Below are 26,442 nucleotides of genomic sequence, written 5' to 3' on the forward strand. Positions count from 1 at the left end.
ACAGTGACTGCTGAGTCCTTTCCATTTGCATTAGCATTCAGAACAGGTGCCTAAAGTCCACTCTTCCCACCTTCTCCTCCCATCTGCTGCCTCTATCTTTAGATGTGATGAAAGTAAAAAGCACAGAGATTCTCAGAGCTGCACTCAGAGCAGCAGCAGTCTGCCATCTGGATGGTTTTATGTAGGGTTACAGAAAAATAATTTTGTTTACTTCTCAGACAACATGTGTTTAGTACCTTGTGACAAGAACATTCATCACTGTTACAATGCCCATACAACTCAGCACAAGTCAGCAAGCTAGTGAAAGAAGGCTTACTAACAGTAAAAAATTACATTTGAGGGCTGTTTGTTATTCTCTTATTCAAATTGGCCAAAATAACAAAACGGATATGATACAACCTTCAGATCTTTGAAAGAGCTAGCTTTTCTTCAGCTGAAAATAGCTGAAAATACCTTTTTGCAGGTAAAGGACCCTGTCCTTTCCCATGTTTACTGGGAAGAGTCAGGAGAGGAGGGAAAAAAAAACAAAAAAGGTAATACTAAAGAAATCACATGAAACAACATTGATTCTGAAAGTCAAGTTATTATTTTAAAAAGCCCATAAATTTATGCAAGATACAAAGATGGCTAAGAAAGAAATAAGTCTCCTGCCAATAAATTTGCTCCCACGTGGGGTTTTTCCCCCCTCTTCAAATCTATCCACTCTCCCCTTCAACTCTTACTTGCTCAAGTTTTAGGAGAGATGCAAATGAATGTCAGGAAACACATTAAAAGGAAACTGTCCATTACATTGTTTAATTGCATACTACAACTTAGTTTAAAACAATCACACAAGAAACTGAACCATGTAAACTGAATTCTGCTCAAATAACTATTTTCTTCCCAGAGGTCCACTGCAACAAGACAACCAGACTAATAACCTGCATGGAAAACAAGAGATTAATTATCCCAGCTGCAGTCAAGCAATGCTGCATAACCTGAGCTCACCTGAAGGCATTAAAGCAAACTTAGCATCCATAATTGCACTCCAGAAGAAACCTTTTTAACCAACCTGAACTAGAAGCTCATAATGCTGGGGGACATTAACAATCTCACCCCTAGCAAGCCGACCACTTCCACTAAGAGAACTACATTCCCTGGGGGTGCAGTCCCCTATCTCAGTCAGCATTGCCACAATCCCATCCTTCCCTTTACCCCACTATCCAGTTTTACCCATGCACACCTTACACTGGCACTCAGCCCTGCCCATAGCTAAACTATCCAATTTTGTGTCCCTTCCCACCCCCCTTCTCCACAATATTAGTTTTCAACTAGGCTGAAATTACCAGCTCTCTGGACAGTCAGGCCAATGCTAAGGTTGACAGAAGGGAAGAAGGGAGGAAGAGCAAGACAGCACTAACGTTGGTTCAGTCTAAACCAACCCACCTTGGAATTGCACCCTTAGAGAAGTGTTTCTACATCAGTAAACATTATATACACTATCGGCTTCCTTTCACACACAGTGCTTATCAGGATACATGTTAGACCTGAGGGACACATGGTAACAGAAAAGGCAAAGGTCTGCTCTTCACAGCAGTCGCAGTACCTGTTCCGACACCAGGACGACATGGCCTAGATACAGGATGTCAACAGAAAAGCCAAACTTCTCGTGTTCTAGATGAGGGAGGAAAAGCATACCAGAATAAGACTTTGCAGTCTAAGGGTAAAGGTATCAGGAAAGCCCACCCTGCCGATCTAGCCTTTTAAATCCTTTATGAAGAGAAAATACCCAAGCACAGATGCTCCAGAAGTCGCAAGAAATAGCTCAAAGAGGTTCTCCATCAGATTCAGTTATTGTCAGAGTATATCAACAACAAAGAAGTTCAGAGTTAGGCTATCTCTTTTGCTGTTTTCACTGTACTAGAAAAGGTAAACTGACGTGCATGTAATTTTGCACAAGAACGAGCTTTTTCAGACAAAGATTTATGCATACCTGCCTAATAAACAGGTTTCATTATCACAGTTTTTACAGCAACACAATCAGCATTCAGTTTATATTCCAAGTTAAGAACAGCATTTATCGCAACTTCTGTCAAAGGCAGATGGCACAAGGTTATCACCTTTCTTAAACAAATTATCATGCTTATTTACTCCCAAAATTCACTCATTTCACCCATTTCAGCACAAACCATTTACACTATATAGCTAATGGGATGAGAGGGATAACATTTCATAATTAATTTATATAAAGATTTCAGATACTTCATTGCAATGCTTGTAGGAGACTACAAGACACATGGAATTGAATACAGTGTTTTATTAACATCAGGTTGGATACGACGGTCACCTCTACTTTCTATGTTTGTGCCCAAGAATAATATTCCACAGCTAGGGAGACTGCATTTTATTTCTCAGCTGTAGGGCTGTAACCAGCTAAGAGATGACCCTTCTATCTTAGTAGCTAAAGCAGCTATCTAAAATGCAGGGCAGCAAAAGTTTCTCCATCCTGTCCTTAAAACATTTAATATGAAAAGCATTCCCAGCATTGAAACAAGTCAAATTTCCGAACTAGCGCAAGTTTGACTAAAAACAGGATTTATCATGTCGTATCAAGATGCTTTCTCATAGCTGAAGGAGCATTGGATATGTGAGTTCCCTGCAAACATATGAACATATCTTCTAGTTTCACAGATGCTACAGATGTCAAAGCTTCTTGTGAACGAAAGTTTGTAGGGCACAGTACAGTTAAACAGCACAGGCCTTCACAAACACAAGGAAACAAATAGCCTGGGTTACAATAAAACCAGTAATTTTTGCAAGCTACATTGCTCTGGAATGATAGCTGGCTTTGTCCTCCTCCCAATACTCATTTAAGCCTTTACTCTTAATAAAGGCCATAGATATTGCAGCCTACTTTATTTAGCCGCCATTCATTTGGAATAAATAGAGGCTTTGTTCACAAGTTTGAAATACAGAAAGAAGACCTACCCCACACACTTGACAAGCAAGCAATCTGGAATGCAACAGCATAAAGGTCTTCAACTATTAGTGACTTCATGTTTACAAGATATGAGTTTGTCAAGAAGCTGTCAAAGCTGAAGAGTTAAGACATTGGCAGTTCTGCACCTTACTGAATATACCACAAATGTACGTACTAGCAGCATATAGCACATTTAGTCTACTTGACTGTCAGATCAGGCTGCTTTGCAGCCCAGAAAGTCAATCGTGTCCTGAAGCGTGGCCAGCAGGTTGAGGGAAGTGATTCTCACCCTCTACTCTGCTCTCAGGAGACTCCACCTGGAGTACTGAGTCCTCCTCTGGGGTCGCTAGTGCAAGACAGACATAGACCTGTTAGAGTGGGTCCAGAGTAGGACCATGAAAATGGTAAGAGGGCTGGAACAGCTCTCCTATGAAGAAAGGCTGAGAGGGTTGTTCAGCCTGGAGAAGAGAAGGCTCTGGGGAGATGTTAGTGCAGCCTTTTAATACTTAAAGGGAGCTTACAAGAAAGATGGACAGAGACTTTCTAGCAAGGCCTGTAGTGACAGGACAAGGGGCAACTGTTTTAAGCTTGGATTGGACATAAGGAAGAAATTTTTTTTATTATGAGGGTGGTGAGACACTGGAACAGGTTGCCCAGAGAAGCTGTGGATGCCCCATCTTTGAAAGTTGGATGGGGCTTTGAGCAACCTGACCTAGTGAAAGATGTCTCTGCCTATGGTAGGGGGGTTGGACTAGATGATCTTTAAAGATCCCTTCCGAACCAAACCATTCTATGATTCTATAATTGTTATTAATAAGCATGTTGAGACCAGCAACTTCCACTGCACTGCAAAGAATCAAAAAAGCATGAATACCTAAAAAGTTGCATCGTCTCCTGGTTTTTTTCATGTTATTCCGATTACACCGTAAGATTTAAAGGCTTTAGTCATTTCCTCTTACCATTTCAAAATTCCCACTAATACTTCCTTAAGGAATGTATTGTTCTGTGAAAAGGATAATTTAGAAAGATTATACTTCAAATCTGAATCAAGCACACTTTTCTGAAGTATGAAAGGCATCTCACTGCAGTACTCCAAGTGACAAGAAGTGATCTGTTCCATTACTAGACAGTTGCAAGTGAAATTCCTAAATACACAGTGTGGAGAACCAACAGCCACAATTTTTGCAGAAGTGTCACATTTGAACATACTTCACCAAAGAGGAGATAATGGCTTTTGACCTTTTCTTATTTTCCCTCATACAAGATATATGGGTTCAGGGTTTCTTTATCAAGCCATTTTACACTCACATTTGTTATTCTCCTTTCTTTAAAGGAAAATGTCAGTAGGAATAAGCTGAAAGTAGGGCAGAGATCACCAACAGAGATGGGAGAAGATAACAAGGTGACCAACACAGCAGTTCATTTCCTTAATTAATATTTGCACTTAGCACTGCAAAAAGCCATCCCATCATGCTGAGCTAATACCATCTGCAACACCACCACTTCTCCAGTTCCGCTGTTTTGAATTACAGCTTATCTTAAGCTTAGCTCTACGATTTCAAAAACCACTTAGAAGGTGGGAAACTGTAGCCAATGGAATTGTAGCTGTACGAAGCAGGAACAGCTGCTCTGCTGTCCAACTTGTAGAAGCTAACCTATGCTGTAATTTTATGGCTCAAAACGTAGACGGCTGTAAAATCCCCAGGCTCCCCACTCACTACCTTTTACCTTTAAGAGACTTGCTCTTTTTCGACCAAGAAACACACCTAGATTCTCCTGCACAGCCACAACAGGGTAAACACTCTCCTCTTCATCTACATAATACCTTTAAAATCCATAACCCTTTCTTGGAAAGATGAAGAGCTAAGATCTCATGGGAGACAGCAAAGAATTGGCTTAGGAGAAGGGTGAAAAGAAAGGACAACAGGGCAGTTTCATTCAGCAAGTAACAGAGTTGGGAAGTGGCAAGTTAAAATAACAGTCCTGGCTTAATGGGAAACATCTACGTAAACACAGGTTGCACACGGTAACAGAAAAAAGTGAGGAGAATTTGCCCTTGAAAGAGAATTTTGAGTGTCTGACAATCTTTCTGTTAAGGGCTATGTGGGTAATTCAAATTTCTGTCTTTTTTTTTGGGGGGGGGAGACAGCTATTCAACCAAAAAAACCCCATGTCTAATATTTCAGTCATCTAAGTTTAAGTCCAGAAGCCACCTTTGTAAATCCAAAAAAGTTCATAACCGAAAGACAAATTTGTATCAAAGTCATCCCATTTGTCTGCATTTTGCCTACATTCCAAACATTTAAACTTGAAGTGGCAAATCAGGTGAAGCAGACATTGGACCTCATCTTCCACCTGTGCATCAAAACCATGGACTAATACTAAGACTGCTATCTGGCACTGCTTGATACCAGGACCTGGCCCTATCAATAGCTCTGACCAAAAATGTCAAACATTTCCAAAGAGATCACTCTGCTGATTCTGTAGCTTTACCAGTGGGTATAAAAGTTGGTCTGACATCTGCCACCATAACCCCTCCTTATCATTTCGATAATGTCACCTCCCCCCAGAAGTCCCTTCCTTGTCAGTGCTTTAGACTTCTCATTTAACAGCCCCATTCACCTCGCACTGCAGGTCACTTCCTCACATTGCTCTCCTGTCCTCTCTCAGACAGGGAAGTCTGAGCAACCTGTTTTCTCATTGCACTCCTACCACAGATGCCTTCTGCACTGTGGTTCATACCTCACCCATGGTAGGTAGCAATCCAAGTGCATGCAAGAAGGAAAAGGTAAACCTCCACTTTTGAGGTAACTTTTACCAAGAACAGCTTCTTCCTTCTCATTACACAAAACCACTGACTTTTGATTCCTTACATTTCTGTCTTTAGGACACAAAAAACCCCAAACAAACTTCTCCTGTTACATAGCTCTGAAATATACACTGTTTCCACCTTCATTCACACACTCACAAAACACTTCTGTGAACAAAGACAATTCCATAGCTACCAAATCAGTGCCAAACTTGAGTTAGAGTATTACACTGATCATGCTGACATCATCTGGGGAGCCTGGTAAAGAAACAGAAGGAGCAAGTAGATACAGTTTGTCAAACTAACCTAGCTCTTTCACAGGAATTTCTACAATTACAGCCTTCAACTTTAGTATAACAGCAGTCAGAGGATCCAGCAATTGGTTATTAGAGAGAGACTAGCTGTATGCATGCACACACATGTAAGGGAAAATTGTGAACATATCTCCTCTGACCTTAAGGATCAGGAAAATAGGGACATGGACTTTTCAAGCCATTTGAATTACTTAAGGTTTTCCCATTATACTTTCAATTATGCAGCAAGGGCTTCCCATCCAGGGAAAATTATCTGGTTTTCAAACCAATGGCTGATACACAAAGAAGCTTAAGTTCTTCAAATTGCAATGACCATACTGCAGATGCATTACACATGATCATGGACACAGGCACCAGAACTGGCACAAGTTCTTCTGGAAGAGAACAGCCAACAACAAAACCACTCTTTTGGGTTTCAGTCACTTGAAATTGAGCTGATATCAAGTTAACTAAAGCATTAGCAGGATTTTAACAGCATGTTGCCTAGCCAGTTACAAAATAATGCCCACAGAGATATTCAAAGCAAAAGCTGTTAAGCATTATATGATTTCTGAGCAGGTCTGTTCAGGTCCTAACCTGAAAGATTCTACAATTTGTCTTAGATCTACGCTCAGCAAGTGTCTGGAAATTTTTTAATTAAGCAGCACACATTCTCTAGGATGCATTTAAAGGATGCATTCCTTAAAAATCAACTACTTCTAAACTCTAATTTTTTTTCAGTTTTTAAAGGAGTGATACTGGTCAAGCAGCTGCCTGCATGAGGCATTAGTGATTCATGAAGACTATGTATAGTTGGAGTGAAATCCAAGAAACAGCAACATGAAAGACTCAGGGCTCCTGCTAGTTGTAGTGTTTCTCCACTGAGAACCCTATTACTACAAATTATGTTTCACAAACCATACATGTACCGTAGAACCTGCAGAGATACTGCCTGCCTCACTACCCTAAAAATAACTTTGCTTAGGAAAGTCATCAGGACATCCTACATCATGCTAGATAGGCAATTCCAGTACATACGCCCAGTTTTTCCCACTCAAACTGAACTGAAGCCAAAAGCCAGACTTACTGAGAACTCATCTGCTCAGAACTGAAGATATGCTCATTAACAAGACCTGAAAAATGAAAATTCTAGCTCTTGCCACACTAATGCCTTTTTGCATGCTGAAGTTCTTTTGAGGCTGACCGTACCAGCTTAGGGCTCCACTGAAAAATGGCATTCCCTCAGTGTTACTCTCAAAATACAAGAAAAATTAGTTAGATTATTGAACAGAACAACAAGAACAGACAAAAAAAAAGGGCAAGTTTTAAGCCTAATAAACAGATGGAGTCATCTCACTATTAGGAGGCAGTTTTCTCACCTGAAACAGAAATAAAAAGGTAACTAATTTTGAGCAAGGGTTGTTCCCTAGAAGCAGAAGAACCACCAGAAGTTACTGCCAGCATACCCTTGGGGAAAAATGATTCTTGCTAGTTATCACTGACAGCATGAAAACCTAGAAACTATTTTGCAGGTAGAGTCAAGGAATGAGAATAGAATATTTCACTTGGAAGGGACCTACAATGATCATCTAAAGTCCAACTGCCTGACCACGTCAGGGCTAACCAGAAGTTAAAGCATGTTATTAAGGGCATTGTCCAAGTGCCTCTCAAACACTGAGAGGCTTGGGGCATCGACCACCTCTCTGGCAAGCCTGTTCCAGTCTTTGACCACCCTCTCGGTAAAGAAATGCTTCCTAATGTCCAGTCTAAACCTCCCCTCGCGCAGCTTTGAAACATTCCCATGCATCCTATCACCAGATACCAGGGAGAAGAGATCAGCACCTCCCTCTCCCCTTCCCCTCCTCAGGAAGCTGTAGAGAGCAATGAGGTCACCCCTCAGCCTCCTTTTGTCCAAACTAGACAAACCCAAAGTCCTTAGCCACTGCCGGCCATTCCTTCCAGCCCTTTCACCAGCTTTGTTGCCCTCCTCTGGATGCATTCAAGGACCTTGACATCCCTCTTAAATTGTGGGGCCAAGAACTGCACACAGTACTCCAGGTGAGGCTGCACCAGCACTGAATACAGCACGATAATCACCTCTTTTGACAGGCTGGTTATACTGTTTGATGCACCCCAAGGATGCCATTTGCCCTCTTGGCTGCCAGGGCACACTGCTGACTCATATTGAGCCTGCTGTCAACCAGCACCCCCAGAACCCTTTCTGCAGGGCTGCTCTCCAGCCACTCCTCTCCCAATTTATACTTGTGGCCAGCAACATTTGCTGTTGCCGGCCACAAGTATAAATTGGGAGAGGAGTGGCTAGTGTTGAATGAATACTGAAGACAGTGGAAAGGAAGACATGAAACAAGGAACACATCTGAAAGACTGGTTCATCATTAACTGTTTCAGCAGTCTTAGCTCCAGCATTTTTAATTAATGACAAATGTCACAAAAATCCAAAGCTGTTAAATTACAAAAATGCCCAGTCTCTAACAGAAAATTACAATACAATGAACAAATGGGCAGGGGGGGCAACACAGGCGAGAGACATGTTGTGAAGAAACATTCACCACTCATAACCTACTTGTGTCAACCATGGAGAGAGTGAACCAGACAAATCCAGTTTTAGTTCGCCCAAGAGGAGCAAAAGGATGGAAGAGGATTGACATGAACCTATCTGCAGCTCACATTTTTCATAGTAATTCTACCTTCTCCCACAGTTTTGCTGTCTTGATTTGGGAAATGACATAAAACTAATACTAATGTCAAATCAATTTAACTAGCCCTTCAATTAAGTCAGAAGCCAAGCTTAACTTCATTTTCCCTTCAAAACTAAATCATAGCGATGTACAAAATAATGGTATATCACTAATTCTGCTCTATCATGCACCTAACATGAGCATAACATAACATAAACCTAGAGCATTTCACGCTGTGTTACAGGAGTCAGGTGTTTTTCATTCAATCCACTAGAAATCATTGAATTAGGAATCACATTGTCCCAGTGGTATTTTTTCAAGATCAAGTATCAATCATATAATCATATTTTAAGTAACCAACTGCTCCCTCCCAACACACCAACACTTACTGCAAAGTTTGAGATACAAAAGTATGACTTGAAGGTGAGGTGTAAACTGAATGCCAGTACCAACCTACATTTGGCCAAAGGTGTATTTTAATAAGACAATTCATCAGCTAGTCAGCCACACAATATATGTAATTAAATGGTTGAGAACAGTTAGCACTATTAATATTTAATTACCTTATTTAATAAGGGCGTATTTTTACTAATGCTTCATGTAACAGATTTTTTTTAAAAGATGTTTAAATATGTTGTCTTAAAGAAAGAACACACACCAAAACATTACAAAGTTATTTTACCATTTATTTCAAGTGCTTAACTTCCATAACAGCTACAGTACAAGAACCGTAGTCCCATAAGAGAAAGCCATATGAACAAAGAAAAAGCGTTGTCCTTTCAAGCTATCATATACACAAGATATATTTTCTTCAAGTTTCAGGCACCGTAGTGTTTCACCATTAACAACTTCTTAACACAGGATTCAACATAGCCCAGATCAATGCATGAAGAACACAGAACAGCACTTGGCGGTGAATACCAAAAGGGCATTGTTTCAATAAATGTTGTGGCATCTCTAATTCTACTCACTCCCAGCCCAAAAAAAAAAAAAAAAAAAAAAAGCACTTATATCACAGCAACTTTACCTGCTCATGACCTCAAGTACCTAGTTTTTTTTAATACAACCAAATTTGTTGCAGCATGTTGAGGGCTGGAAGTCAAAGTGCACTGCAAGACATGGCTTGAACCGAAATAGAAAGCCATGAATGCGGGTTGGCAGCAGGGGAATCCTCTTCCTCCTTGCTGCTATTTATAATTGAAGGCAAGTAAGGTCATTTCCAATTTAACACTCAGTTCTCAAAGCAACTTCTTCTGCAGGGGAGGCGAAAAGAAATGGAAGGTACAAGTATTTCAAACACAACATTCTAAGGCAGTGATTGGAAAGCTTTGTAAGCCAGCAAGACACACTTTGACCATTTCTACAACACTAACAAGTCAAAGTGAACATGTAGTGTTCTGTGTATAACTTTTATTTTAATGCCAAATGCAATGAACTTGGAAGTACCTGGCATTGAAATAAAGAGTAAATAAGGAAAACTAATACTAGCTTTCCTACAGCTGAAAAGCTGTAGAAAAGAATAGATTTTGCATTGGTTGGGCTCATTTGAAAATTTGGTTTGGCTGCAAGTCTGCTTTATAAAGCAGACTTTGATCTTTGGAAACAACTTCTTTCAAAGGGAATCTCCAGCTTCTAGCTCAACCCCAAAACAGTGTGTAAGATGAAATACATCGTTATTTGTTTCCTCACAACAAAAATATCAAAGCACACAGTTGATCAAGACTTCTGTCCTACTGTCAGGCAGAATCTGTCCTAACACTGTCACACTAATTTAAATTTAAAATTATGAACATAAGAATGCTTTTAATTTTGAAGGCTGAGGAGAGGAATCAATTTGCCAGGCACAATGCAAGTGAACTAAGTCTTCTGTCAATACGCTGCCCAAATATTTTTCTGCCCCATCTACATCAAGAAGCTAGGTATTGTGCTACAGTCCATTTATGCTACTAATTTCTGGAAAAACTGAATGGTGGTCAGCAGTGTAGCTAATCACATCAGGAAGCTGGTTTGTAGATGTTTCTGCACACAAGAGACTGTAAATCAGTTTGTCGCACTGTTGGAAGGATCACAAATTCTTCACAACCACAATAATCAGCAGAGAGTTCTGCATTCTCTTTGATCACCTGAAGCAGAAAATAGGCTTTTGAACCGTGTTTACCAGTGCTTAATACAGAACACTGATCAGAATTCAGTTCTTCAAAGTTGGCATGAAAAGTTTCACGCCTTCTGATAAGCAGTTACCACAAACTCGTACCAACAGCAAACGAACATAACTTTTCTTGAAATGAAACAAAAGGGTTTCCAGAGAAAAACATGCATGAAATTATACTAAGTGTTGATGAGATTCACTTTAAAACATAGCTGAAAAAGTAGAATCCAGATTAATGGACCATGAAGATTTACAGTTGAATCAACATCCTCTTGTGTGGATTTAACATGCTCAAAGTCTTTCAAAAACTGCATTTGAGAAAAAGATAAAAAGTCAGAGCCATTCAGGTAACACAAGCATCTCCAGCTTCACTGTAGTTCCTGTGTGCACTACCACACGCAACGTGTTACCTCCACAGCAAGGTTAGATTCCTCACTAGTTCGCGAACAACTATTGCATGCCTAAATCCCACCCCTTAACGTGATGATTTGACAGCAGCATTTCTGCAAGATTCAATACGTAACAATCCATGAATAAGATCCCTATCTTTACACAGAATATAGCAAACTGAGAAGAAAATGGTATTAATGACAATTATTCAGTATGGATGGTGCACCTCTGCGATGCTTGAACAACTTGGTAAGGAGCATTTCTTACAAAGATTTGGAATGAGATATTTGATGCCAAACACATCCAATATCTAAAAACAAGGATTGTCTTTAGTGTTAGCACCAGACAACTGGAATAGATGTTCCCTATTAAGAGTGGCTAAGGAAGAACCAAATAAGAGCAAGTGTCTGTCCTGTGATCTGTCAAAGAACGAACTGCTTCTTACAGAGGCCAAGTGGTCTGTCCTCGGTAACTGGACACAGGAAATTATTTTTATGGCATTCATCTGAAGTATTGAAACCCAAACCTAGTTAGAGACACACATTTTTCCAAAATCTTAGTTTTAATAAAATAGGATCGGTTCTTTCCAAAACAGAAACACAAGATACTAATTCTAGCAATGTACAGAACAATGAGTGCTGGCTATGCAGGCAGATACTCATCTTCCAAGGAATGACCCCTTTACTGTCACAGGCTGCACTCCAATATGCAGCTACTAAGTACTTCAGTAGTGCTTACCACAGCAGCAGTTTGGGGGAAAAAAATGCCCAAAACCCCTGGGGGGTAGGAGGGTGCAGGGGGGCGCAAATTTAAGAACCAAAATCCAACAGCGAAAATCCAAGAAGCTTATTTTCGAGTTTTGGGATAAATAGTAACAGAGGGTAACTGAGAATGGATCCACTTTTACCTTAAGCGTACATAATATTTACAGTGCACCAAAAATGGGCTGCTCACATTCCAGGTGCAAGTCAAGGTTAGCAAGATCTTACCATTTCCTCTATTTTGCCATTAGAAACAAGCAAGAAACTTAAAAGCACACACTTAACAGCTCATGTTAATTTGAATTTTAACCAAACTTGCGACATATAAAATCCTAAACAAGGCACAAGTAGAGAGCAAGCCAAAAGCAAAACACCTCCTTACAAGTTCTTCAGCCAAAGTGGCATTAACGCTCAGGAAGCTGGAATAAACTGTAAGTTACACGTCACTGCAAGATGGGGTCAGTTATGTCACTTTGAGTACAAAGAGAAATATATCCCCAGGCAAAATAGATCAAATACTTACAACCTTTCCTGAATTGCTGACTATCTCAGGACAAAATATCATTAGGTTGTAACTTAGCTCAAAAACATTAGGTTTGATTTTTAATATTCACTGTAAGAGATGGCAATTCACTCATCAAGGACAAAAGGTGCACTTTCATTGTCAAAAATAACTGAATTTGTCACTGTACAGCGTTGTCAAAAAAATACTGAAACAAGTGTTTTCAGAAGCCATGTTCAGATTATTATGCCAGTACCTTGGATATCCAAGCTTATAATGGACATGCTTCACACGTTCTTACCCTAAAACATAAACAATGTTAAATACAATAGCCTCGCTCACCTATATCATTTGTTTATTTTTATCCTGCTAACTAATAATTTTAGAAAAAAAAGTGTTGCTACATTTTAATCATAATCGTGGATAATTCCTGTTTAGTGATACTACAAACACCACTGGATTCTGACTATCATCTGTACAGGAAACAAACCCCCTACAACAATAAGGTTAGGCATGTCATTTGTTGACTACGCTTAAAGTAACCTCTATCAATCAGCCAGATGTCTAACAGGCCACCTCTGGAAGCTACCAATTTTTTTTTTTTTTTTTTAAATAATGCAACAATTTGAACGTATTAGGTTTCCTGAAAAAGTGCATACTTTTGCAAATTAAGTAAAGACTTTTAACACTATTAACACTGATGTGCAAAATCTACTCTCAGAGTTTCTCAAGTATCATCAGATTACATCAATTCAGATTTGTTATTTCCATCATGCTCAGTAAGTATATGAAAGATTACCGGAGAATGGGATGTGAAAGAAGGGATAGAGGGATGCAAGTTTAATAAAGCTTCAGACTCAAGCCATAGGTCAAAATATGCCTGCAAAGTCAGTATTTCAATTCAAATTTTCAAATCCATACCTGACATTTGGGCTCAGGAACTGAATTTGCTATGACACACACAGTTACTTCCCCCTTGCCCATCAAGGTCTCTACCTTCACCTTTGACAGAGCAATTACATGCCTGTAATGCTTCTGAGAAGGAGAATCCTCATCACTCAGCCAACCCTGTATATGCAATGCAAGGGAAAAATTGTTCCCCCCCTAGGCTCTCAACTTAAATTGTGCTGCTTGTGGCTGAAGTTGACGACTTCTATTGTAGTATGCATAACCACATCAGTCCTGCCCATATGGCTACCCAGCTCTGATCCCCAAAACTGTCAGAGTCCACAGATTGGCTACATGCTGTGTGAAGAGAATGAAGTATCAGATGACAGGAGAACTTGGCCTTAAACTATGAAACCCACTCTCCTCTAAGAGAGAATGCAGAAACCAAAAATGGATGCCAGTAATTCATTGATACAGGGTACGATACATCATCATTCTATGTAAGAGAATGCTGCAAAAATAGTTCCAGATTTCACTTCATGTCCAGACACTTCAGCAGCCTAAGCACAAAGACTGGTTCTTGTCTCCGACTTACAGTAACCATGTTAAAGCATTCAAAAATCAATACCATGTACTCCTGAGCCTTTCTATTTATCCTTAAGAAGTCAAAAGAAATCATCTTAAAGTTAGATTATTTCCATTCTTCAAAATAAATGAATATATAGGTTTTTTGACCATCAACACTAATTAGGTGGATTTATTTTGATGCGTGGGTTGAAATATTTTAAGTAGTTAACTGCCAAGGCCACAGGCTGTATCGGTGCCCATTTAGACAGATTCAACACATGATATACGTGCTTATTTTACACACACATTCCTTCAGAGCCATTACTCTCACGTACACAGATTTCCATAGTGCTTCAAAGGCTTTGACTCATGCCTCTGTGTATAATGGAAAATTTGTGTTCAGTAGATTAGAAGATATCAAGTATATGCAACAGAAAGCACAACTTCACCATCTCATTAACAACTTACATAGTCTTCAAGTGTAGTAACTGTCATACAGCAAAGTTATTCTTTTGACACTTTACAAAGGCAGCCTAAACTACTATGTATAAAATGGTTTTGGAGTAATTTATAAAGTATAATTCACCTCTATAAACCTCCTCAAAAAACAACAGAAAACCTTTCTTTACTTGAACGCTACCACAGTCCCTCTCTCTTATAATTACAAAACTGTGTTTTATATTTTATATTGTATGCAGTTTTCCACATTGCCTGAAGAAGCACTTTTCTCAGTTGTAAGCCTAAACCCATAGGGCCTAGGTGTAACCTTGGGCCCTAGGAAATCAAATATATTTTCCTTAATTTTCAGGATCTCGTGGTCACCATGGAGACCTAAACAATAACTATCTCTATTTTGCATTTCCAGCTTATATGATTGTTAACACCTTAAAAAACACTGAGTGCAGTCAAAGCAATTGCACAGGTATCTCAGTGGGACAAGAACTTGAAACAGCAGCTCAGTTCAGCGTGAGAAGGTATCAACATTAACACACACTTTGTATAGATCTAGAAGTGTGCAAACCTCTTCCTGTCTACATTTTGTTTTATGCAGGACCAAACATAAGTTTCTACATATTTGGAATCATTAAACAGCAGACACTAAAGCAGGACAACAGAGCATGCATGGGAAAAGGAGAGCATGTGTGGGAAAACAAGATTTTTTTCTGATTCGAGGATTTCAAAGCTGAGTTACTGGGAAGTTCCTTTTCTCCACTACCTGATAAGCATTGTCTTTTGCCTATACATTATTTCCTCTCAAATACTCAAGAAACACTGCTCCTTTGTTCAGTTGCAGGAGATAACTATTGCAAGACTTGCCCCCAAACAAGCCAAGAACAGACATTTAGAAACCACTAGCTACCAGTATAAACAAACTGAAATTAAGGTTTATTATCCTCATTAGTTGCAGCACTCTGCAGACTTTTCCAGAGAATCTCAGAACACTTTAACACATCAGCTTATTTCTTCCAGCTCAACATTCGGACTCTTCTAAAGTAAATACTTGTTTGAAGTACTTTAGTTATTTATTCATTCCACTAGGAAGATACAGCACTGTGTCATTCATTTGCAGTATAACATCTAGGTTAGAGAACCTTAAGCGCACTTGGTGTTTATCCCCCTTGAGTGGAGATAGCAGCCACCGTCCACTGAGTATTGGACAGATAATTTAAAGCTTTGCATAATAGACAAGCTGTATTTGACAAAGCAGCTATTGTTATCAAAACCCTTCTAAGGGTATCCTCTTTACACAAAGGATCTTGATAGGTAGTTTTAGAGCACCATACTGATTCATGCATTCCAGCGCAAAAGAGATGGTAAGCTTTTCTCTTCTGTGTGCCAGAAAAGCCTTTCAAAGTAGGCATATCCGAATATGTAGCAACAAGCACTGTAACCTTTACATATCTAACCACATAAACTGCAATCTGGAGCCATTCATGCCCCCCCCCCCAAGACTTAACTCTGAGGTCAATGCTTGTTGATAGTGTCTTTGATGTCTATTTTGTTTCTTTAACAAGCAAACACGCCTTCAATGGAAACAAAGGGATGCTGAAAATGCACATTTTCAGTCTTCAAAGTTCTGCTCTAAATCCACTCTTTAGTTAACTATTAGTCAGGATTTCTGTCTTCCACATGACACTAAAGCTTTTTTGCTGAACACAGATTCCTTGTTACAAACTTGCACCAAGATACCACTTGAGTTTCATTTCATTGTTCCCAAGACATCCATTACCGAACCAGAGTATGCCTAACAATAACCCAGATTCACTTGTTTACATTCTTCACCAAGCCTTATCATTTTGAATTTTTTCTGCAAATACTTCAGTTTGGCCCCATTTTGCATCAGCTGCATTCTGGAGAACGAGTTGGTTTCATGCAAGCATTCCATAACTCTAAACAAACAAGAAATCTTGAAGAGAAGCAAAGGCTAGCCTCTGTCCTACTTGCTGCAGCTCCTCTATCATATGTGCAGCTATTTCACCAGCTAATGGTCACCAATACACTCACACTGATCAAAATCTAAGATTGTCAACCAACACTGTCAATAGACTGCATTCTGCTAGCTACTAATAAGACAGTCATACTCCTTAGGCAGGCTTGATTATACAAATACTAGGTTTTCATTAGCTTATTACTTATAAAGAAGCATTTTCCTATTGCTTAGTTGAATATACCCTGAATGTTGTCAGAAGAAAGCTTTCTAATTCTAAGCTACTTGGAGATATCTTAAGTATGAATTGCTTAAATTTCAAATGACAAATTCTCAACAAGCACAAGTATTTCACACATCTCTAGATTGACCAGGAAGAAAGAAAACAACTGACTTCAATTAAACAGTAGAGGCCCAAAAGGAAGATAAATTTCACTTGCACAAGTCTCCAGTGTCCTGATTCACTTGTAATGTGTCATGGGAGAGTTAGGTCCATAAAATAAATGTAAATAAAAATGTCCCAAATAAAAGAAAGCTAAATTGGAGACTCTTTGTACAGAACAATTTAACTCAAGAAGAAAAAAAAAATTCTACTAAACACATCAGAAATAAGTGTTGGTACAAAACACTCACAACTGTCCTAGAAAGAGTGTTTCTATGAAGAGATGGCTGCTTTCTGTATCTGATCATGGTAGTACAAAGACTATTTCACAGGCAGTAATGCAATTTTGGTTTAAATAATGAAAGGTACACCTTAAGCAAGAAATCTGAAACACATAGATAGTCCAGAAAAAAACCAATTAGTACCACACTACTAGAAATCTTCAGTCTTTACAAAGCTGTAACTACAGTTTTTAAAAAAGATGCTTTTCTCATGTTTCTTTTTATTCTTTTACTTTGTCTTCATTCTACATTCTTTTCCTTTGGTTTTAAGAAGTGCCCTGTAAACAACTTTAAAAAAGCAACTCCCTGCTTTATCTTCCCTTTTTACCCAGAGGACTGTTATCGGCAGTCCCACCTTGGTTTTGCATCTTCTTCAGGGGCTGAAGTTGTATTTCATTTCTTACAACTCACATGACAGCTACAGAAAGCTGAGCTGTACATGAAGAGATACACTTATTGGGTGGGTACCAAGACAGTACTGGTGCCTGATAGCAGATGTTTAGCAGGTACTTGAAATTTATCTTTAAGGGAAGATGCTGTAGCCTCAGGCAGGATGAGAACTACATTGTGTTGGCTGCTAAACAAACTCAATAAGAATTGCTTATATATTACTTAGAAGTCCCATACAGAAAAAACCCAAACAAACAAACAAAACTTCAATCATTTCGGAATGCTTATTTCTAGAAGTTTAACTGGCATGACCTAAGGCCACAGTTCACAAAGGCATGCTCATAAAAATTAGCATGCTGTCACAACACACGTGGGTCACATTACCACATACCATATTTTAAAGTACAAAAATGTGAGGCAAGTGAAGACAAGGAATTCTAACGAGGGAAATGCACAAATGGTTTAGGGCCCTCTACAGTTGCCATCTTGCTCAAATCGCCTCTGACCCCGAAGACTCTGAAGTGTTATGTCAGATACACAGATGCCAGGACAGATTTTGCTTTTGCTTCAAAATCCATGTGCATCAACTGATCTCCTACCACCAGTACAAGCTCCTTGTCAGACACATTATGAGGTAAAATCAACAATCTAATCAGATCTGACAAAAAGCTGGCCAAAAAAATTTGAAATTATGAAGATAACTGTTTGAAATATGGATTTACATCTGCTATCATTAGTGATGAACCTCGCCCTAAGTGTACATTGTGTCTTGAGATATTAGGTAATGATAGTATGAAGCCATCACGATTAGAAAGACGTTTAAAAACTAAGCACCCAAAACATAAGGACAAATCTCTACAATTTCTTCAGCACTGGTTTCAAGTCATGTGATAATCAATACAGTACTTTACTAAAAAAAAAAAAAAAAAAAAATCACTGAACTCGATGATAAATCTTCAGAAGCCTCTTTAAAGGTTTCTTACTAAATAGCAAAAGAGACAAAGCCACATACCATTGGGGAAGCACTTGGTCTTCCTGCTGCAGTAAAAAATGGCTGAAATAATACATGGAAAACAATATAGCATTCCTTTGTCAGCAAACACTGCTGGAAAACGCATAAAAAACAGCCGAAGATTTGAAGAAACAAGTATTAGAACTAATTATGCAGTGTGGGAGGTTTGCTATACTGTTGGCTGAAAGTACAGATGTTTCTAACATGTCTCAGCTTACAGTATATGTTAGATTGTTTCAATGACGAAATACACTGGGAACTACTTTTTTGCAAGTCACTACAGGAAAGATGTACCGGAGAAGACTCAACATATTCTCAACAATAAATTATTTATTTAATAGAAACAACATTTTATGAAAAAACTCTGCAAGTGTAATCACTGATGGAGCAGCTGCTTTGACTGGAATAAAAACAAGGGGGGGGGGGGGAGGATTCCAGTGTAAAGGTTACAGATAGAACCACACATGAAATTATTTCACTGCATCATTCATAAGCAAGCTATTGCAGCAAAGTTGGAGCCAGAAGTGCACAAAGTGCTACAGGATGTCACTGATATGGTTAATTTTACAAAAACAAGATCTTTAAATAGTAGAATCTTTACAATACCTTGTAATGAGATGGGAAGTGACCATGAAAGTCATGTTCCCACACTGAGGTTTGCTGGGTATCTTGTGGCAAAGTGCTTAAAAGAGTTGTTAAATTTAAAGATGTGTTATGCATTTTTTCCCACAAAGACAACTGTTCAAAATTTGCTGACCTTTTCTGTGATGACAAGTGGCTGTCAGTAGTATACTAGCAGAAAATATCTGCAGTACCTAGCAGATATTTTCAAAAAAATACACACTTATGGTGTCCCTTCAAGGTGAAGTTGACTTTTTAAACAGTGAGCAAGAAAGTAACTGCTTTTCAAAAGAAACTCACTCTATAGAGATTGTTTTGAAAACAGACGTTTGGAAATGTTTCCATTGTTAGGTGATTTTGTTGCTGAAAATTATGTGTCACCTATAAAAACCTCTCAAATCTGTACATATAAAAGACTTGGAAACAGAATTTCCTAACCTGTTTAAAAAAATCTTCCAAAAGAGGAGTTTCAGGAGGTTTTGAATGTATTTGTTCAAAATAGAAGAATGCCACACTTTCCCATTAGTTTGCAAGAACAACTGATTGACATCAGGGAAGATGGAAATTTAATAGACCAACTCCAAGAAAAACTTTTGCATAATTAGTGTACGGGAGTGGAAAACAAGTATCATGATTTAGTAAGCACAACCAACAACGCACTTCTGTTTGGATCTATATATCTTTGTGAGGTGTCTTTTTCAGCTATGACAGCCATTAAAACCAAGTATTGAAATAAACTGAATTTAGAAACAGACCTTCGAACAGCTGTATCAAAGTGTTAAACCAAAATTTAAAAAAAAAAAAAAAATAGTGAAACATATTCAGTCACATATCTCTCACTAAAAGCTTTTTTTTAATGAGGAAAAAGGGGTTTTGTTAAGAAATAAAACAAATTTTTAAAATAGTGTTTATCTCATCCTTTCTTAATTTCTATTTTTTGTATATGTTTTATAATGTACATAATATCAGTACAGTAGTATATGTGTATAATTTATAAATAAATATACATATTTTGGGGGTGCATGCTCACAAATCTTTTACTGGTAAGGGTGTGAGATCAAAAAATCTTTGAAAACCACTGCCTTAAATGACCTGTTAGGCTGGTAATACTATTCCAAAGAAATTAAGGCCATTGCTGATTGTAATAAGATCCACATGGAAGACAGTATTTTGTTTTTAATTTTTAGTAACAGGGGTTTTGGCCCTGTACGCAGATGGCATTTTTAACGCTTCAAACTTCAATTTATTTTGAAAAGGAATGATAATAGCATTAGGTAGGAACACATTTTTTCCCGCACAGATATTCACAGTCATTACTGAGTCACTTTCATAGCATGGACTTACAGTTGTTTCAGTAGTGGTCTGCTTGGTTCCTCAGGGCACATCTACCCTTCTAACTGGTTGCAGGCTTTGTTTAGCTGTGTTAAATAATCTCCAACAACTGCTGCACATAAGTAGTTCACCTTAACCATACACTTGTACCACAATCAAGGTATTTTTCTGCCTCACCTCTTTGCCACAAAATCCCTGCCATTCTGTTGGAGTGTTCTTACAAAGTCAGACACAGTTCTGACATGAAATCTTTAAGAATATCTTTTCTGCCCATGCCCTTTGAATATTTTAATGCTTTGCCTTGTGGAATTCCTTACAGGAAAGCAAGAGAACTGTGAAACTTAAATCCCATGGTTTCTTATTTCATACACCTTGCTTTTTGTTAGGCAGAATGGATTAAAATTTGGCTAGCACCTTGATCATCACAGCAATTAATGCAAAAAGGCTGCTGAAAGCCTTTGCTTTCAAGGTATGCAAGAAGGAAAGAACTAGAACTTTAAGGGTACTGTTCAAGGAGAAGTCACCCGAGAGCAAATAGCACTTCCCTAAATCTTCTTATGGAGCAATTTCACTCCTGAAATATATGCATTAGAGCTCAGGCAACCATCAACTGTTGGGATGGATGGGCCTGTGCTGCAAAGCAAGCAGCAGCAAAAAAGCTGTTAGGATAGAAAAAGTGACACTTCTTCCTTCCCCCTCAAAAATACTACCAAGAAACTTGCACACTTGGACTTTCTAGCTGTACTGTGCCACTAGGTGGTCACCTACTGAACATAACTGTTCTTTTTCTCAAGATCATCAAGCTTCAAACGATTATTTTCCATGGTACTAGAAGGCTTTGTGTTGATGTTGGATGGTTTGCTGTGACTGCTACAATGGGATTTTTTAAGACTGGACCATTTTCTTTCAGGAACAGCCACACAGCAGCGGCTAAGCATCTCCCTGTAAGAGGTAAGTAACTGCATGTTCTGGAATGAGGTGGCCATTTTGAACAAGATAACAGGCAGCATACAAAAGGAGAGGAGAAAGACTGTCTTGGAAGTGTCTTAGGTCCTCCAACTACCCACAGCTAGTGCAATGGATGCAGGTAGCACCACTAACAGACTATCTTCTGGCTCCTGGGAAAAGTTCATTTTGTTTAGGTGGCCTTTGCTTTCTTGGCTCTCTAAGGACAGCTGGAGGACAAAACATCACTCATTCATACAGCACCTGTGAACCCATTTGAACTGACCCCTTACATATCCACATCCTCTATATATAAAGGCCTTAGACAAGGCCCATTAGATCCACTGCATCCGCCCTTTTCTCCGTGTCTGGATTTGTTCTGTACTTAATCCATAGTCTGGTCTGTCCAATCTCACCAGGCAAAGTTTAGTTAACTACCCTTTCTTCACAGGTTTCAGTCTTCTGTACATTCATTTATGCTTCTCCTCAGCTGCTTTTAAGTCTGGTTAGTATCCCAGTGCAGCTGAACATGCAATCCAGCTACAATCAGGCTGATCTGGACCTTACTCAGAACTGCAAATGCAGCCACTGATTTTTTTTTTTTTTCAATTAAAAAACAAATGAATATTTTTCAGGGTTGGTACATACTACAAGATCTTGGGTTCTTGCTTGGGGTCTGTACATCGTCAGCTGTTGCACATAACATTTCCAAACAGTACTTCAAACATCACAAGAGAGTGAGCTCATTTCCCATAGCCTTTGCTGTTTTAAACTGAAGTTGGACACTTATCTCTACCTCCCTGTAACAGTGTCTTTAGTGATACCCTGACCTAGGAGATGTGCCACTGGGTCCTTCTGCTTGACCTTGCATTCCTGCTGGGCAGTAGTGGCTCCCACTTGATCTTTTCCCCAGATAGTTCAGATACCTCCTTGCCAACAGGAGATGTTTCCTTATACTGCAACAAAAAATTAATCTAAGAAAATCTTTTAGTCAAAAATGAGAAAATTACAAGGAAGAATTATAAAACTTGCAGGCTACAGGGAACTGTAGCATTCAAGTTTGTCTTCCTGATCTCATCTATTCATATAGTCATTTGTAGCCCCATTGCTAAATTTTGACTCTGTCCTGGTATTTCAACATTTTTATTGTGTCTAAGCATTATGTGCTTCAGTCCTACACCACCACCACATTCCTGCCACAATCCCTCCCATTAGATTACCATAGGTCTTTTCTTCAACAGGGATTACAATTTCTGTCAGACATTCACAACCTGCCTTTGCTGCTTCCCTTCTCTCTACCAAGTGCCACCTTGCTGTTTCCTGCTACACAGCATTTGGCACATTTAAATTGAACAAAGGTAAAAGGTACTTGCCATAAATGCCTTTAAGGCTAATTAACATTTCCACCTGTACAAATTCAAGCCTGATTTTTACTATCAGTAAGTTTTTGAAACTGTTTTATGCTCGCATATTTGTCATCTATACCTGAACTTTAAATCTCACATTCCAGAAAAATCACAACTTTCCCACTAGTACATACGACCACTGTAAACAAACCACAGTATAAGTGAGACTTAAGGTAGCTGAAACAAAGGGTTATTTACCATATTGCAGATATCAACTCCCAAGAAAGGTAAGAGAGATCATTATATGAATATAAACAAGAATATGTAATAAGAAAAGCATTACACAACTCTGAAGGCCTTTGTAAGCTGAAGACAATCCTATTGTTTAAGAGGTTCTCACACCACTATGCCAAACACTTCAGCAAAACACTAAATACTTTGATATACTATAGTAACAAATCTCTCTCCCACAGCTGAGAAATGTAAATTGTGATTCAACTTGAAAAACTAAACAGCCCATGTAGTACCATTGATTCTTTATCACCTCAATTGTTATTTGCTGTGATTTAGAAGACTGAGCACCTCCTGCTTATTCTTGGGTTACATGCCACTTTTTCATGGAAATAAGAAACCTCAACCTTACAAAAGCTGCCAGATAGAAAGACACAAGGTTCATTTACAATTCACTTCAGTTCACACTTTCTTCCTGCTGCCCAAACACAGAAAGATGAGCTACCTACTGAGAATGCAAGGAAGGCAGTTTCAAATGCCAGCCTGACCCATCTTGGCAGAAATTCAACTGGTTGCTGCCAAGTAAAGGGACCACAAGTAAGAAGTCAGCACTGTACTACTGTAAAGATATTCTAAGACGAGACTTGTTGTATAATCACCCTCACCTTGTGAAGTCAGTCAGTGTGTTTTCTAGCTTTATGAAGATGCTTGGGTAAAGAGGCGCTGGAGCTTTGAGAATTGAGGGGGTGGATCTCTGGGGATGGAATCCCAGCTTGCAACTGGAAAATATCAAAATGTTATCACAATTGCTTCAAGTATGCAGGCTAATTCAAACTCAATTCCAAGATAAGCATGTGTGCACACAACGCACCCAGGGAAATGGTTCTCTGACACTACCGTGAAATGGGTTTTCAGCAGCATTAGCAGGGACAGAAACCTAGAAAATTCAGTGTTCACAGTTACATGTCTGGCATCAAAACTAACCACAGGCTCCTTGCCACCTTCTCATCCCCAAGCACATCAGTCTCACTCAAAAGGCATGTCTTTACTGCACCCAGAGATAGAAGGCTACAAGTCTCTAAACATTGATCAGACTCAGGATTTCAGCATCCTGTGGATCAGCCTAGCACTTATGCATCTAAGTAGCTTGGGCTACCTTCAAGGCAACCAGACATTCCTTTCAAAAAGGAATGCATTGTTTAATCACAACAATAAAAATAAGGCATAAAAGAGCTTAAAACACAACATGATGTCCATAATCATAACAATCTCATCCACAGAGTTGCAAAAGCCTAGATTGTTCTGCTTAACATAGCCTCTGGAACTTGAGAGCCGGGGTACTCTGAAAAAGAAACCTCTGCTTTATCACTTGCATCTCCCCTGCCTCCAAAAGTTCTTCAGTTCAAGTTAATTTATACTCTTATAACCATGTGTGGTCAAAAGCAGAACCCCAGAAGCGAAAACCTGCATTCCCCTTGAGGTACCAACAGACAGGACTACCTGAAGCTACAATTTCCAGCTACATACCATGAACATTTGTCCCAACTGACACACTAAAATCCAAAAGTAAACAAATGAAACCTAATATGCAAAATACTGCCTATTAAGACAGCCTCCCCCCATTCGCAACACCACCCAACCATTTTGTATGCTATTCTCAATTTGCATCAGTATTCTATTGTCTGCAGAAACATGCATAAGCAGACTTGCCAAACCTTTTAAAGATTCAAGAGCAGGGAAAAAAAAGAATTTTTGAAAGCTGGATACAGTGGTCTGTAAACACATTCACACTTCTTTCCTAATTATGGCCTAATGCAAAGGCAGCATCTGGATACGAACTTCTTAGCAAGAAACTCGGCATATTTAAAAAAAAAAAAAAAATCAGGATGCCAGGATGCCTACACATTTGGCAGTTTATTGAAACCTCTGAGGTTCAGACAGGACTAGGAGCTGAGAATTACTTCAAATGGTGTTTTCGGTACTTTAATGCTAAAATTATGGATTGGAACGATACTTCAGCAAATGGTATTGCTCACATTTCATGAACATACAACACTGATATCCCAACAGCTATCTGACACTACAATGCCACAAGAAGGAATGGAGGTGGATGTCTGTATTACTGTCTAGCTGTGGTGACTAATTAAGTACTGGCATTTTTGGAAGCTGCCCAGACCTTGCATTTGCACAGATTAAATAGATATATATTATATAGGTAAGCACATAAAGTGACACAATCCAAATATTAATGCTTCAGAACATCCTTGCTGGGCAGAATCAAATCTTTGTAGAAAGAATACCAAATAAGAGAAGGTTTTCACAGCAAAAATTTTAAGTCATCATGAAGATCATGCAGTTCAAGCTATGCCACAGCCAGATAGTTATTTCAAGCCCACTCATCTCTCTCCAAAATAAGACTTGAATCTGCTGTAGTGGCGTTTTGTATTGATCAGTTATAACTATAGATGCATTTCCTAAGGTAAGTAGAATTCAGTGATTAGATTAGCTGGCAAATGATGAAAGAAGTCTAAGTAAACCTGTACAACAAATCAAGCTCAGAGTAAAATTACTTAGTCCTTTGCTTTTCAAATGCAAATTCATCTTCCTCAACATCATCTACTCCTAACCAAGCTATCCATCACACATACACCAAAAAACCTCTCGCCCTCTCAGGCACTACTACAGTGCAATGGCAACATTTCAAACCAACTTAAATTAGGCTGTACTACATTCCATTACATGATATCATGCAACAGATGTTATTCTCAGAACACACAGGACAATTATTCAGGGTAAACTGCTATAATTTGAATGGTAAAATGAATGGGTGTCCTATATGAAATTGCTCTAGTCTTTATCAAATTTTATACTGAGATTCAGAACTTAAATATTGCCCAAGTTTGTCACAGTTAACCCAGAGACTTAGACTGGCAACCAGAAACAAGAAATATTCTTATCTTACTTAAGCTCAATAATTTTGCCACCAACAGATAAGCCAGATGAAAATTCCACTTAACCCTTTAATTCTGCAGTGACCAGTGAGTTAAATGAGGCATTATGAAACTCACATGAAATGCGCTCCCAGAGGCAAGAGATTCCCCGCCCCCCCAAGCTGTGTGGTAACCTTCAATCTCAAGGCACTGCCTTAAAAATTTCATGTTTTGAAAATTAAAGCAGAAAAGGCAGTTCAGCCAACTTAACTCATAGTTAACTTAGCTAACAGCTGTACTGTTGGAAGAACGGCTGACAATTCTCTCAAACAGATATGAAAGCTTTTAATCTACTACAATTTGTAAGGTATTTATAACTAACACCGGTGGCTTGCACTCATACTTGCAACACACTGCCATACACATATGAGTAAGTGATGTTTTACATAAGCAAGAGCAATCTCAGAAACATGTTGCTTGTTTGCCTTTTAATTATATGGACATTTTTCCATAGCTATTGGGCTCTC

General features: G+C 38.8%; 1 protein-coding gene across 8 annotated transcripts in view; it reads right to left on the reverse strand.

The window, feature by feature from the left end:
* The window catches only part of TLN2 (talin 2), a 221,293-nt gene that overhangs the window by 192,808 nt on the left and 2,043 nt on the right, over positions 1 to 26,442 (reverse strand). The window contains exon 1 of one of the 8 annotated variants that reach the window (XM_075505790.1): positions 23,651 to 23,736. The exons of the other annotated variants lie outside the window; for them this stretch is intronic. The gene's annotated coding sequence lies outside the window, so the exon portion shown is untranslated. Of the gene's footprint in view, positions 1 to 23,650; positions 23,737 to 26,442 lie in introns of those variants that run through there. 8 annotated transcript variants of the gene reach the window in all.

Source organism: Mycteria americana, chromosome 6 (genome assembly GCF_035582795.1).
Source record: "Mycteria americana isolate JAX WOST 10 ecotype Jacksonville Zoo and Gardens chromosome 6, USCA_MyAme_1.0, whole genome shotgun sequence".
NCBI classification, from domain to species: domain Eukaryota; kingdom Metazoa; phylum Chordata; class Aves; order Ciconiiformes; family Ciconiidae; genus Mycteria; species Mycteria americana.